Here is a 13,389-nt window from a genome sequence, read left to right on the forward strand (position 1 = left end):
AAGAAACATAATAAAAAGAAACAAAAATAAAGTGCAAAGTGTTCGAAAAAGAGAATTTACACCCCAAAAAATGTCGAATCCTCCCCCACACTTAAGCGTTGCACGGTCCTCCGAGCACGAACCGATCCGGGGAGAATGTCTCTCAAGAGCTCCACCTTCGGTTGGCGGATGCAGGGGCTCGGGTTGTATTAAAATTGCCAAGTCCAATGCATTCTTGGCATCTTCATCCTCAGTGTCCTCCTCCTTCGCCGGCTCATCCTCAAAAAGAATGAATAAAGTATAATTAAGAATCATCGGGCAAGTAGCACAAAAAGGTAAAGGAAGGAGCAAATACATTGTATACTTGGAGCAAAAAGAAAACAAACAAGCATTTAATTGAGGAAGTTTGTATAGTGGTGCGGCATGATAAAAATTAGCCATGTGTGTATTTCAATTATGCGCGCGGTTGGAACACACACGGTTAAAAAGGCATCCACACAAAAAAAAAGTAAGCATGAGTTCCTCAATTAAATGGCCTAAGATGCAAGCAATAGATGAGCATCAATTAAGGACAAGCAAACTTAGGCAACTACCACAAGAGTGAATTGAGTTTAGAAATTATTGGATATTGAAGTTGTGCAAGTGAAAGGGCAAAATTGATATAAAATAGCACAGCAAACAATAACCAATTCAATGATGAAGAGAAACTACTTATTCATCTTTACGAAGAATCAAATAATCACATGTATAGGGTACTTGCTACAAAAAGCAACAAGTCTTGATAAGAATCAAGTCAAGTCAACTCAAACAAATGCAAAGCATTAACAAGGAGAAAATACCTTATGATGTGATTATATTGACTTAAAAACCATGATGAAATAAGCAATTCCATTCAATTCACTAAATTCAATACGTACTTGTTAAAAATTGCACCAAATAAGAGACAAAAAGTCAATTTCTAAATCAATTTGGTGCTAGTAACTCAAGACAATGAACAAGTACATTATTGAAATTCCAATCCCAAAATAACATCATAATCATTCAAAAGTTCACAATTCTTAATTAGAACGCCAAACAAGGATATAGTCTAATACATATGGTCGCGACAACACATGGAGTGCAGTGCACAAATTCAACAAATTCAAGCCAAAGATTCAAGCATGAACAACCCATAAGTTAAAAATTAAACACTTGCAATGCAACAAACAAACAATTAAGCAAACTTAAACAACCAAAGTTAAATCAAGAAAATAGAAATTAAGCAAGGAACTAAACATAACAAAGAAGATTAAAATAACAAAATTAAAAAGATGAAGAATAGAAAAGAAAGGGATAGGCAACAGTGGCACTTGTGTTAGCCACTGCGAGGCTCATGGCGACGAAACTTCACCGGAGAAGAGAAGAAAGAGAGAAGAAAAGAAAAAGAAAGAAGGAAGAAGAAATGAAAGAAAGAAGAAGGAAAAGAAGAAAAAGACAAGACAAGAAATAGAAAAAGAGAAGCGGCGGCGGTGGTGGCTCCGGCGATGGTTGGACGGCGACGGTGGTGGTCTCCGGAAGAAAGTGGTAGCTAGGTTGGGCTGAGGGGGAGTGAAGAAGAAGAAGAAGTGAAGAAGAAAGGAAGAAGGGGTGTGGAAGGGCTAGCGCAGCAGGGCACCCTTTCTTATTAACGCCCAGGACGGCACTTGTGCGTACGCATAAGGAAGTGTGCGTACGCACACCAGCAAAACTTGGGGGCGTTCAGATGCACAAGACGTGCGAGCGCTGCTGGCAGAGAGGGTCTAAAGACATGTGCGTGCACACAGGGCTGTGCACACACACAGAACACACTTTGTTTTAACAGGACAAAATGACCATGTGTGCGTACGCACAGGAGCTCGTGCGCATGCATAGAATGAAAATGTAGCGGGGTGCACGTGCATAGAGGGTGCGAGCGTTGTGAATAGAGCGTGTTACAATGGGTATGCGTACGCACACAGTTGTGCACACGCACAGATGGGGAAAAATAGGGGAAGTGTGCGTACGCACAAGGCTGTGCGCACGCACAGAACTCATTTTCTGCAACATTTTTAATGCCTCTAAGGCACCAACCATGATATCAATCAAAGGTTTTCAACCCCAAAACATATCATTCATCAAAAACACATGATCAAACATAAAATACCACTAATTTAAACCTAGAATGCAATCGAACTAAGCTAATCAAAGAGACAAAATTCAATAAACAAAAGCTAAAAGAAAGAAGAGTTGAAAGGATATTACCATGGTGGGGTGTCTCCCACCTAGCACTTTGGTTTAAAGTCCTCAAGTTGGACTTTTGGTTGAAGCTTGTGTCATGGTGGCTTATGCCTCCACTCATCCTTGAGTTGCCAACCATGCTTGCTCTTCCAAGACCCTCCAGGATCCCAAACGAAGTACATCAAGCTCTTAAGCAACCTCAAGCCGATAATTGGGACCGAAAATTGTCGATTGTAGAGTTGTATGCCCGGATCCCACACTTTGGTTTCTCTATCATCCTCTTGTTGACTTTCACTTATGCCTTTGAATGAACAACCTCTCCAAGCACCTTTGAAGCACCCACTTGAATCTTGTGATCCTCCCAATTGAACCTTACACCGTTTATGCCTTGAACTCCTTTGGGAACCAACACCCAATCTTTCACCATTTAGCACTCCAAGAAGCACCTTAAGTTGGTGATCCGTTTCCAAGATAGCAAATTGGTATGGGCCTATGAAGCTCATGGAGGAAATTGTCACTCATTCAAATTGCCCTTGAGTTGGAGTCACTCTTATAAACTCTTACATGTATGCCTCCACTTCTTGGATGATCACCTCTTTCTCACCACTCTTTTCTAGCTCTTCCCTTTCTATCTCAAACTCCAAGGGGAAAGCTTCCTCAGGATCATTGAGGAGGTTGACCAAGGTAGACAAAAAATCATTGATGATGCAATCCACTTCTTGATCAAACTCCCACACTTCTCCATTTAACTCTTTCGGTTCACTAGTTCTACCTTCCGTTACTTGTGACTCAAGCTTCAATTCTACTTCTTCAATTTGAGACTCCATGTTCCCCTCCTTACTCTACTCCTTAGTTGATCCTCCACCTTCTTCAAGGGGGATGTCTTGAGTGGTTGAGTGTAGTGAGGCCAAGTAGTTCATCGCTTCGGCTATGGTAGCAATGACCTCCTCTTGCTTCTTTCAAAACCCTTCTTGCTCTTGGAAGAATGCTTGAAGGTCTTGTTGTTCTTGGGGCAAGGGTTGGAGAATTTCACAATTTAATGGAAGAGAAGGTTCAAAGGTTGGGAGAAAGGTTGTATAGTAGGGAGGTGTGTTATGTGGGTGAGGGTATTGAGGTGGTGTATAAGGATGTGATGGGTCATATGGTTGATGGTAAGGTGTATAAGTATCTTGATTCCATGGAGGTGGAGGGTGTGGTACTTGAAGGTTTGGTGGTTGGGGGTCATGTTGGGGGTATCTTTCATATCTTTGGATTTGGTATTCACATAGGGGAGGGTTTGGCTCGTTGTAGTATGAGGGAGGTGTTTGCCATGAGTGTTGCTCAACGCAATTGGTTCCTCCCTAAATTGGTTCTTCCACTCCATAAAACGATCCCAATTTGAATTCATCATACCGTACAAAAGACTTACAACCAAGCTCCGAGCAACAAGGATGATAGCTCATAAAGAAAGTTGAAAATAAAAATAAAATGCATCAATAAACAAGAAAAACAAGAACACCTAAGTGTTAACCAAAAACAACCAAACAACCAAAAGGTAAGATATTCACACGATCAATATATTTACAACAACCTAAGATATAACACTAATTGCATCCTCGGCAACGTCGCTAAAAACTTGATGAGTGGACTATTGTCGATCTAGAATTTCTCAAAATAAGAATCTCTTCGTTGCAAGTATAGCCTAGACCAACAAACAATCCTCTCAATCAAAGTTTAGTTTTTTTCCAAATTCATATCATAACCGAGAGTAATGAAACCTCGAGTCGTTCTCCCTTGGAATGCAATTGGAAGTGTTACGCTCTTGGTTGTGGGGACAAAAAAGGGTTTTAGTAATCAAAGAACTAAAGATTAAAGGAAATCAAGAAATAAAAGAACTAAGCAATGATCAAAATTGGGAATTAATGCAAGTAAAGAGAAAACAAGATCAAAACATAGGGAGGATGCTATAAATGCAATAAAGAGCCTTGACTTGGGAATGAGAGAATCCAAGGAATCCTATCATCGTCATAACCACAACTATGGCAATTATGATGAGTCAATCTCGCCTAGTTAACCTCAAACATCGAGGAGTAAGTCAAGCAAGTATAATTGACCTTAATCCATAAGTCCTGGCTAACTTACCAAACTAGTTCGTAAAAAGCTAGCGTCAATGGAAACAAGACTCAACTAACTACCCAAGAATTGCCACTAAATGTTGGACATTATGACTCTAGTATCCTAGGAACTCAAATCCCAAGCCAAGGTATGAAAATCTACTCAAATTCTAAGGTTGGTATTTTCACAAACACCTTGTGGGCATAAAAGTAAAACATAGAAAACTGCAAAGACAAGTGAAAGCTATAACCAAAATATTCACAATATCAACAATTAACATTCAATCAAACATAAAGGAAGCATAAAACATTAAATTCATCTATCAAAATTCCAAGAAACCAAAATTGCATATATAAACAAAGCATCTTGAACCATAAGAAAATAAAAGCAAAAGTAGTGGAATTAAAGAGGAAATTTAAGAGTACTTACAAAAGATGAGAAAAATCCAAAAGTGAAGCTTGCTATAAAATGCTACAAGGAACCCTAATTAAAAACCCTAAGAGAACTCTCCCTAATCTACACTACTCCTACCCTTACTATATGAAAAATGTAAACATAAAGTTCTAAGTCCTAATGCCGTTATATGTGTTGATACTCCCTTCATATAGCACTTCAATTCAGCATTGGAGCTTCCAAAATTGGGCCAAAAGCCCTCAGAAATCGCGCAGCACGTGTTTCATTAATGAAACCACGTACAGAGTCTTATGCGTATGCACAGATGTATGCGTACGCACACTTTGCTGTTTCGCCACTTGTGCGTATGCACAGATGGTTGTGCACACGCACACATGCAAATTTCCTCTTGTGCGCGCGCCCAGGTACTTGTGCGCATGCACACTTGCCTGTGTGTGCTTTTCCTTGTTATCTTCATGTGTTCTCCCTTGTACATGCTTTCTTCCACTTTTGGCTATCCATTCTTGCCTAATTGACCTGAAATCACTCAACAAACAAGTCATGGCATCAAATGAAATAAAAGTGGAATTAAATTGCTCAATTCAAGCACAAAATTGCATGTTTTCATATTTAAGTCCAATTTAGGGATAAAACACAAAAGTATGCTATTTTGGTGCTTAAGTGTGAGTTTATGTGATGAAATCCATTCAAATCAAGCTAAAATATATAAAAAAATATGAACTCATCAGTATGCACAGGAGGTGGTCCAGGGTCTCGGCCTCCAGTCTCGCCACTACCCACTAAAAACGACGCTCGCAGCGGCGTTCGTGGCGGTGGATTTCCTGAAGAATATCCTGAACTAACTCATAAGTGGTTTGAGGTGCAGGTGTAGGTGCGGTACTGATAAAGATAGACGTCCGGTCTCCCGGTCGCCACTCTATCCCAGATAATGTGGCCAATCGTGTGATCATCGATGGAAAGGGGATGTTGTATTTCTGCTACTGGTTCACCTTCCACATCGACTCTCTAATGAGGGGCAGAACAGAGATCCTCTTACCCTCTAAAATGGCCCAAGGAAGAACTACCACTCTGACTCGGATGTGTGTAGCATGCATGCTCGGCAAAATGTAGTTGGCAATGATTTGTTGCTAAATCCTCGCCTTTGGATGTAAATGAGCACATGCAATACTACTGGGGACCGCATTCTCTCTCCGGTTGTATTCCCAACGGGCCTTAGGTAGGCCAATCCTCTTCAGAACAACATCCAATGATAACTTGCCCTGAGTCAAATCTGCCACTATCTTCGAGTAAGTGTCACGGCTCGGCAGAATATGCGAAAGCTGTAAGAGAGCCTCTAAAGCATGGGTGGAGGTGTCTAGCTGCACCCTCCTAAGGAAAACGGTGTCGGCGTCTCTCTTCAGCAGATTTCCATAGAATTCTTTGATCAGGTGTTCATTGATTTCCACCAAGTCGAATTCTATGAATTTCCACTGGTAAAAATCAAGTCTGTTGTGGATGGCTTTCGCATATTTCTCCAGCACGTTTAGCTTCCGCTCATAGTGGAAAGCTTTCTTTTCCAACTTTTTGTATTGCTCGCGGGCTTCTTCGGTAATAAAGGTATCTGGCAGAGTGCTCGGACGTACAGAGGGAGGAGCTAATGAAGAATCGGGCTCCTTACCCTTACGACGCATCCTGAAAACAGAGTAAAATAGAATACAACTCAGGAGAAAAGACAATTGGTATAAAAGCAAAAGTGGAAATAATCAAAGAATACAAATTAGAGCCAATAAGGTAAACAAAATCAAAGAATACAAATTAGAGCCAATAAGGTAAACAAACACTTAACTGAGGAAAACATATTGAAAGATGTGATATACTTCAAAAGAAAATATAGTTTTCCAAAATCAAGAAACCTAAGTGATAATTAAAGGAATGAATGATAATCAAAGCACAAACAACCTAGGTAGAGCAATGGAAGTAAATTGACCTAAAAACTTGGTTATTGCCCAATTGTGCTTTGAAAGTGTAAGATTTAACAAGAGTTGGCACAAAGAGAATATCCAATTTAATCTTTGAAGAACTTACTTGTTCACGTCAAAAATGAGAAAATAATCAACACACACAGCCCTTGTTCAAAAATCAATACTTGATGAAAATCAATTTGAATTGCTCAAAAAACCATAAAGAACAAGTGATTATATGTGATCATTCATATTCCAAACCAACATGAATAAGAAATTTTAGTCAATTCACTAAACAAAACATGGTATGCACTTTTGAATTCACACACCAAACAAATGATCAATGCTGAAAATTTCAAATTCATTTGGTGTTCCAAGCAAAAATAGCAACTAAGTGCATAACCAAAATTCAGTCTCAATCATCATAAAAAATTACATAAAACTGTACAATTATGAATTAGAATGCCTAAGGATAATAAAATTTAAAGCCCATGCTGATCAGACATAAGAATTAAACAAAAAGTTTCATTCAAGCAATTCATCAAACATATGGTGTGTAGGATTCAAAAGCAGCAGATTCAGTTCAATGTAAGCAGCAAGTAACCCAGAAAAATCAACCAGCAAACATTCAATCCAGAAACACAGATTAAGTAACCTAAGTCTAATATAAATACTAAAAATCATAATATAAAAGCAAGTAAAATAAAAAAAATAGAGATGCAGGGGAGAGAAACATGCGTTGACGAGAAGGGGAAAAAGACAGGATTAGGGAGCAGTAATGGTAGCATCGCAGCGGCACAAAGTTTCACCGCCGCTGGTGGTTGCTCGCCGAAACTCGAAGACGCGAAGTAGAGCTTGCGCAGAGAACAGGGGGTTCGTGCAGCGAACAGAAGAAATGGAGAAAAAAGGGGGATAAGGTGGGCAACGGCGGTCGCCGGTGGTGGTGGCGTCGGACGAACGGAGGGCTGGGTTCCTCGAAAAAGAGAGAAAGGGTTTGTGGGGGTTATGGTTTCTGAAGGCGCGATTGGTCTCCCCTTTCGAATTAACATTTGAAAAACGCCTTGTGCGTACGCACAAGGCAGTATGCGGGTGCACACTAGGGAAAAGAAAGGGTATGCACGCGCACAGAGGCATGCGAGCACTCCCAACAGAAGGGGTATCAAGGTCTGTGCGCGCGCACAAGATTGTGTGCGCACGCATACATGCGAAAATAAAGGGATGTTCCTACGGACACTAGTGTGCGTTTGCTATGAACAAGAGGGGTATAAAAGGTCGTGCACAAGCACGGGAAGGTTTTTTTTTTTTCAAGAAACCAGCTAAATGTACGGCCGCACAAGGATGGGACCATACACACAAAGGGAAAAAGGGTTAGGGTGCACACGCATAGGATGGTGCGAGCGCCCTGAACAGGAGGGGTGATAAGGAGTGTGCGTATGCACAGATGACAAAAAATGGGAGACGTGTGCGTACGCACAGGTTTGTGCGAACCTGTGCGTGCGCACAGAGTTCTGTTTCTGCAAAAATTTTAATGCCTCTAAGGCACATTATTCCACTAAGATTGCCTAGTCAACACCAAATTGCAACTAAACTAAACTAAGCAACATAACCAATTATTCAAGAAATAAAAGCTAAAAGAAAGAAAGGGTTAGAAGGATATTACCATTGTGGGGTGTTTCCCACCTAGCACTTTGGTTTAAAGTCCTTAAGTTAGAATTTTTGAGTGAAACTTATGTTATGGTGGCTTGTGCTTGCACTCCTCCTTGAATTGCCAAGGTAAGGTCAAATTAAAGACAAACTTCGGTGGCAGTTCCAAACTAGCCTTGAGGATCCATAAGTGTTGAGTGTTAAAACTAATGCCCGGATCCCATACTCTAGTCTCTTGTCCACCTTCTTGTTGATCTTCATTTTTGCACTTGGATGAACATTGTGTTAAATCACCATTAGAACACTTGGATACTCCCTGGGATCCACTCAATTGAATCTTGCACCATAGTTGAACTCTAAATGTTGAATTGGCTTCTTTGATGAACTTTCTATTTCCTTGCCAATTGACATTCTTCTCTTCACCATCTAACATTTCAAGAAGGTTTTGAAGTTGATAATCCGTCTCCAAGATGGCATATTGATGTGGGCCTAGAAAACTTGTTGGTACAATTTTCACCCACTCAATTTGCTCTTGTACAAGTACCTTCACTTCTCGGTAGTTGAACTCTTCCTCAACCTCCTTAAATCTTCCTCATTATCACTCAAGTAAAAAATTAGCGGTTATGTGAAGTCCACATCAACATCTCTTTCAAATTCGATCAAGGCAGGTTCATAAAGGTCATTGAAGGGATTGACCAAGTTGGACAAAAAATCATAGATGATGGAATCCACTTGATCAATTTCCATCAACTCTTCATTTACCTCCTCTTGTACTTCATATTGTGACATCTCATCTTCTACTTTATTTTGTAATTTTTTCTTCACTCGATTCCTTATATTCATCCACGAGAATTCCTTGGTTGTGGCATGAACGCAATGAAACTAACCGATCCAAGGTTTCCGCTAAGGTAGACATGACTTGCTCTTACTTCTTCCGGAACTCTTGTTGTTCTTGAATAAGCACTTGGAGTGCTTCTAGTGTGGCTTGATTCATATATGAAGATGAAACTTGAGATGATGAAGGTTGACAATCAAACTCATGAAGGTGAGGGTCTTGGTTTTGTATGTAGTGAGGTGATGGTGTATCGAATTGGTGGCTAGAAAAATAAGTGTTGGGGTTCCATGCTGGTGAATTGTGGTAATGGTGTGGATAAGTCTTAGAGAAAGTATAACAAAACTTACTAACAAAAGCAAACAAACAACCAAAGGTACTATTTACAATATTGACATATTCACAACAATGAAAAATATAACACCAATTGCATCCCCGCAAACGGTGCTAAAAATTTGATGAATGTGATTCACGCCGGTTTAGAATTTCTCAATAAAAGAATCATTTCGTCGGTAGCATAGTCCAAAGCGACAATTAAAAAAGTTTGATTTTTTAAATGAAATTAAAATAACCGAGAGTAGTTAAACCTCAGGTCATTCTCTCTAGGAATGCAATTAAGGTGTCACACTATTGGTTGTGAGGAAAAAGGGATTTTCAATCAAGGAACGAAAGATTAAAAGAATTAAGAAACGATAAAAAAGGATGTTAATGAAAGTCAAAAGGAATATAAGATCAAAATTAGTGAAAATGCTATAAATGCATAAAAAGCCTTGACTTGGGAATGAGAATTAAGGAATCCTATCATCGTCATAACCACAACTATGATAACTATGATGAGTCAATCTCGCTTCGTTAACCCCCAACATCGAGGAGTAAGTCAAGCAAGCATAATTGACCTTAATCCATAAGTCCTAGCTAACTTACCAATTAACTTGGTAAAAAGCTAGCGTCAATGGAAACAAGAGTCAACTAACTACCCAAGAATCACCACTAAATGTCAGACATTATGACTCTAGTATCCTAGGAACTCATGTCCCAAGCCAAGGTGTGAAAATCTACTCAAAATTACCAAGTGGTATTTTCACAAACACTTGGTGGGCATAAAACCAAAACATGAGAAATTGCAAAGAAAAATGAAAACTATATCCAAACTATTCACAAAATCAACTATAAACATTCAATCAAGCATATATAAGGCATAAAACATTAAATGCATCAATCAAAACTTCAAGAAACCAAAATTGGAAATATTAATGAAGTAACTTGAACCATGAAAAATGTAACAAAAGTATTGAAATTAAAGAAGAAATTAAGAAGTTCATACAATAAAGATGAGCAAAATCCAAGATCAAAACTTAACTATAAAATGCTACAATGGAAATAAAGTAAACCCTAAGAGAGAATTTTCTATCCACACTACTCCTACTCCTAATAATGCTTTCTATCTAATTTAACCTAATAGAAAACTACTACTAACTAATCCCTTAATATGTCTTCATTTTCCTTTGATATAGCACTCCAAAAGGCCTCAGCAACTCAAAAAATTGGGCCAAATGAGCCCCAAAATCGTGAGCCATGTGCTTCATTAATGAAGTCATGTGCAAGGACTTGTGCGTATGCTCAGATGCATGCATATGCACACTTGCTGGTTCACCACTTGTGCGCATGCACAGAGGGTTGTTGGTGCACGGATTCCCATACTCCGTACAACTGAACCAGCAAGTGCACTAGGTCGTCCAAGTAATATCTGAGGTGAGTCAGGGTCGATCCCACGAGGATTGTCGGCTTGAAAAGTTGTTTGTTTGTTTAAAGCACATAAAAGTAAAACAAAGATAACGTTACTCAATTGATGGTAAATGCAATGATAAGAAGATGGTTGAGGCCTTGGAGATGCTTTATTCCTCTGGATTACTCCGGTTTCACTGTCTACTCTAACTGTGAATGATTTCTTCTATGGCAGGCTGTATGTGATCAACGCCTTTTTTGAGGGGTAGTACGGATCCAGTCTGATTGAGGGTGAAGCTCTTGCAGTTTATTCCCCTTTATGATCCTACTCAAAACTCCATAGACAAGGTCAAATCTTCCGGATCAGAGAATGCTATGCCTTGGGTTCTAGCCTTTATCACAAAGACTTTAATCTCCCCATACCTCAGCTGAACTGGTGTCTCGAGAAGTCCCCAACGAAGTCGTGGCTGGATTAGCTGTCAAAGAGATGTCTAATCAAGCTAGTGGTTCATTGATATCCGATGAACGACGCTCACTGAACCCATGTAGAATAGAGATAACCTTGTGCCGGTTCAACTCATTCATAAGGTTGAAGAACGAAGATACATCTTAGAATAGAATCAAATACAGATTGGAAATAGAACAATAATACTTTTATTAATCCACAAAACTCAGCAGAGCTCCTAGCCTCAACTTAGGAGGTTTAGAAACTCAGACTGATAAAAAAATACAATGTGTAATTCGAAATATGCCAGGAAATATCAAAAGTCTCTAACAAGGAGTGATCTTCTCCTTTAAATACTAAACTAATGACTAAGGATTACATAAGAAGGGTAAAACAGTCTTTTAGTGTGAAAATCCACTTCCGGGGCCCACTTGGTGTGTGTTTGGGCTACGCAAAAGGATAAGCCACGTGCTAGGAGGGCTCTAGGGTGTTGAACGCTGGCTAGGGGCACCATCTTAGGCGTTGGACACTGGTCACTTCTCCCTTGGGCATTGGACGCCAGAATAGGGCAGATGGCTAGCGTTGAGTGCCAGTTTTGGGCTTTCAGTTCTGAAGTAAAGTATAAACTATTATATATTGCTGGAAAGTTCTGGATGTTAGCTTTCCATAGCCATTGAGAACTCTCCATTTGAACTTTTGTAGCTATAGAAAAGCTCTTCCGAGGGCAAGGATGTCAGATCTTGACAGCATCTGCAGCACTTTCTCTGCCTCTGAGTCAGACTTTTGCTCCAACTCCTCAATTTCAGCAAAAATATAATAAAACTTAAATAAAACATGCTAAAAACTATATGAAAATGATGTCAAAAAGCGTATAAAATATCCGCTCATCAGTTGTGCGTACGCACACTTGTCTGTGTGCTTCTCCTTTGCTTTCTTCATGTGTTCTCCTTCTTGCATGCTTTCTTCCACTTTTGCCTATCCATTCTTGACTCTAGGACTTGAATTCACTCAACAAATATATCACGACATCGAATGGAATAAAAGTGGAATTAAATTACTCAGTTTAATTAAGTATGCGTTCTCTAAAGCTTTTAAGATTACTCTGCTTGCTTGCTTTCTCATTAATAATACACATTATGATATTCTTACGAGATAATACTTTTGATAAATACTAATTATAAAAATAATTTATTTTAATATAAACGATTAATTTTAAAGAAGCATTTAAAATAATATTTATAATCTTCTTTTTAAAACTTAGTTTATAAAACCTTATTTTTAAACTTCTACTAATTACTTTATAAATCACGAACTCTTTAATATTCTATTCTTAACCTCAATATTTTATAAAATTATATTTGAACCCTCACTTATTTTCATATTTATAAAAATAACTCTGAATTTTTATGAAATATTCATTTTACCTCTAAACTTTACTTATTACCCAAAATACCCGAAAACTTATATAATTATAAATTTAACCTCGATCTTTTATCGAATTACATTTTCATATTTAAAAATAATATTTGTGTTGGTGAAAAATATTCTTTTCAAAATTAAACATTCTCTTGTGATCTTTCAAAATATATACTTGACTTTAAATCCGTTTTCGAGCTTTTTCGGTTACGGATCTTTCACAGCTTTTAATTTTAATCTTTCAACCACCAAATCTCATCAATTTTCTCAAAATACCATATCACAACAATCCCAAAACCGTTAAAACAACCATAACTGAGTTGTTCCTCATAGCCAAACCAACAAATCACACGCAACAATAATAATTCAACATAAACTCATTCAAACTCAAATAATAATCAACCAAATTAACATTCACTTATCAAATTCACATTTAATTATTATAAAGTTACCAAATTCTACTTCTGTATGAAATTAAACAACGAAAGCTCCGGAAAAGCTTTTTGTCCAAGCTGCTGAAGAGGAAAACGTCAGAAATCGTCTGTGTCTCCTAAAACTCTAATTGGCCAAACTCAAGGGTAAGGGGAGCTACGTCACTGTCAACTTTCACCGAACAAAAGTGATGCCAACGTGTAGAGGAGAAAGATACGAACACTTTTACCGGA

This window comes from Arachis hypogaea, chromosome 16 (assembly GCF_003086295.3).
Source record: "Arachis hypogaea cultivar Tifrunner chromosome 16, arahy.Tifrunner.gnm2.J5K5, whole genome shotgun sequence".
Classification (NCBI taxonomy): Eukaryota; Viridiplantae; Streptophyta; class Magnoliopsida; order Fabales; family Fabaceae; genus Arachis; species Arachis hypogaea.